General features: G+C 38.5%; 1 protein-coding gene across 1 annotated transcript in view; it reads right to left on the bottom strand.

Annotated features, from left to right (window-relative positions):
• slc2a12 (solute carrier family 2 member 12) overlaps nucleotides 1-2162 on the bottom strand; it is a 34724-nt gene extending 32562 nt beyond the window's left edge. The window contains 1 exon segment of the mRNA XM_070439747.1: nucleotides 1964-2162. The gene's annotated coding sequence lies outside the window, so the exon portion shown is untranslated.
• Nucleotides 2163-3415: the final 1253 nt, after the last annotated feature.

A 3415-nucleotide genomic window follows, 5' to 3' on the forward strand; every position in this document is an offset into this window, starting at 1 on the left:
CCTTCGGGCCATCCAGAACAACACACAGCCTTCGGGCCATCCAGGACAACACACAGCCTTCGGGCCATCCAGAACAACACACAACCTTCGGGCCATCCAGAACAACACACAACCTTCGGGCCATCCAGAACAACACACAACCTTCGGGCCATCCAGAACAACACACAGCCTTCGGGCCATCCAGGACAACACACAGCCTTCTGCACCCATCTTTTTCCTGACATTGTCAGCTATCCCATCTACAGGGAATATTTATATATAGGTTATAGGATGTTATTATAGGTTATAGGATGGTTATTATAGGTTATAGGATGGTTATTATAGGTTATAGGATGGTTATTTGAGGCTGACTAGAGACGGCCTTGATCGCACTTAATTTTCTCCCATCTAAATCTCCTTTTTGCATGTTGTCTGTATACTGCATTTCAGCGGTTAACTGCAAATGTGTACAACATCAAATAAATCACAACAGAAAATGTGTCTAACGGGTTATAGACCGGCCGGTAATGACGGTTATATTTACAGTATAAGCTGGTAATAGCCAGTACCTCTCCCCAGAATAAACCTGTATGGTTGTAGCTGTTAATGCAGGTTTTCCTCCAGCTAAAGCTCCACAATAAAATCCACGACACTAGTATTTGTGTAAAGTCTTTCGAATTGTAATCTGTGGGTGTCACTGAGTAGGCTGAAAAAAAAAAAAAAAAAAAATAGGTGGAACTTAATTGGAAAACATGTGATGTGTTTCCGTTCACCGGCTTAATATTTATATGGTGCGACTGAATTAATAAGAACTGACCAGATTTTAAAAAAACTCACTCACAAAAAGTACCAGACACATACTTATCCACCACACATTAGCCTGTTCTAGGTTCTGTAGGCTTCAATATCATTCTCAAAGCAAAGCCAACAGATGCCTTGACTAACGTGACGGTACAGTTACTTCAAAGCAGAACAAGACTACTCTCTAAATACAGTATGAAAGACCAAAGTTATAGTTCATGTGGGAGAAAACAAAAGCATGGTAGCTTGAGGGGGAGGACCCAAGATCCATAGGTAAGGTTGTACATTGCAATATGAATGTATGAATACGCACAATAGACTGAATTGTGAGGTGATTTCCCACGGTTAAAGTCCCGCAATAAGAGCTACTACGGTAATATTTGTAAGGCTGTATATTGCAATATAAGTATGTCCCCATTGCAATTCTGAAGTTTAGACATCCAGTGTGATTTCAACCATTTTTTATTTTTGTGTCAAATTAACTAATTATTGTATTTTGTTGCATTTATATAATACCATTCCAACATTGTTTAGTATTACCAAGTACAATTGTGGCATGATTACACAATTTATCAGTTCGCATTAGTTCCAAAGGGGGACTTATTTTGTTTTACGGCGAAACGCGGATTCCACTATTGTTGCTCAAGCTAATGTTGTTTACAACACACTGGTCTCTACTCTAGTCTACTATACCTCTTACTGGTCTGTCTGGGCGGGCAACATACTCAAGATTGCCTTCAAAAGAAACTAACCGGGCCAGTGCGTAACTTCGGCTGCATTGTTGACAAGACGTTCCACATAGCTTTTGAATAGGATAGACCAAGAGTAAACTAGTACAGTAGTCCCGTTCCAAAACATTATGCTTACCCTGGACTAAACATCTTGACTCGGGATGACATCAAATCTAATTGTATTCGTCACATGCTTCGTAAACAACAGGTGTAGTAGACTAACAGTGAAACGCTTACTTACGGGCTCTACCCAGCAACGCAGAGAGAAACAACATAAGAGAAATGATAGAAAAGTAATAACACGTAATAATACAATAAGTCATGAGTAATGATAACGTAGATATATACACGTGGTACCAGTACCGAGTCGATGTGCAAGGGTACGAACGAATTGAGGTATTGATTCATATCTGAATCTGATGATTGATTGATTCGCAGTATTCATCACTTACCGGATCAACATAGAGCGCTTTGGATGCTATCTAAACCCGTCCATTTGTAGCAGTAATTCTTCTCATTTTTAAATAATAGTAAATTAGTAGTATTTTTTAAAACAACTCCGCTCGTCCTCCAGTTGGTACAGTACACGTTACTTGTTTTTGACCAGAGGTGCTCGGCAAGATCCGCCTACATGTTTATAACACACCAATAGAAAAACTGCAGGCCTGTCCTTGGATTTCTGTACAAGCCCAAATAACGTCCCACTGGTCATAAACTTGTTGAACCAACGTTGTTGCCACGTCATAAAAAAAAACGATTCTATGTGATGACGAAAATGTATTGGATTTGCAAAAAAAGTTATCGCGGTAAACGAATTGTCATTTTTTTTTACCCAATTTAAAAAAATCTAAATCCAATTATCTGGTGCCATGTTTTGTTGATTTCAGGTTGTTGATAACTCAACTCAACCAAATATAAAGACGGAACTAGAAGTTTTAATGATATCTTTGCCCGATGGGATAGGCCTACAGTGACGTGGTGCGGTAAAACTGTGTCGAAAAACAAGTGAACTGGTCGAACTTCTTATTGTGTCATTATAAACCCATCTTCCTTTGAATGCCAGTCCACAAAATCACAGCTGTGTAGAACACAACAAGGGATCCGAAGTCTCTATAGAAGAGCTTGTTTTACAATCTACACTAATGATGTGTGGAAATCAGTCACATTAAGTATCGGTCATTGATTGTCTATAGTTGTATGACATAATAACAGTAGATAAGAGTTCATGCACTATTGCTATGTAATATCTATGGTATAAAATCAGAAGCCTAATAACAAAGACAATACTTTTACCCTGCTCCCCAACCCAAAATGGACATTTATCACTGCACAGTTGTTAATAGCTCATTATTTATATTTGTATTATCTATTCATGTTTTGTTTCACTTTGTCCTGCGTTGTTGGAGTTCAGCTCTCAAGAAATGTCACTGTACCCTGTAATTACATCTGTAACCTTGTACATGTGACTATTAAACTCTGTAATCTAATCTAAAGATATACAACAAAAAAGCTGCTTCTCCAATAGAAATCCCCGATCACATAAACGAAGTCATGGACCTGTGTGAAGCTATCCCCAATAAGGATTAGCGACAATAGTGGAATTTTGCGGTTCGCTTTCAAAATAAAAGTCCCCAATTGAAAGTGATTCAAACGGGTACACGGAGGTAGGCTAATACCACATGTCATGGGTTCAACATGCCATAGGTTAGGCTGTTACAGTGCAATATGAATGTGTAATATACACAATCGAGTGACTGGTGAGGTGATTTCTCACAGTCAAAGTCCTGCAGTAAGAGCTGAAATGATAATATTTGTGGAAACATTTCACAGTTGACCACATAGAAAAATCATACATCACTCCAGTATTCATACACAGTGTTTATTTACAACAGTATTGATTTACA

This window comes from Salvelinus sp. IW2-2015, unplaced genomic scaffold, assembly GCF_002910315.2.
Source record: "Salvelinus sp. IW2-2015 unplaced genomic scaffold, ASM291031v2 Un_scaffold1892, whole genome shotgun sequence".
NCBI classification, from domain to species: domain Eukaryota; kingdom Metazoa; phylum Chordata; class Actinopteri; order Salmoniformes; family Salmonidae; genus Salvelinus; species Salvelinus sp. IW2-2015.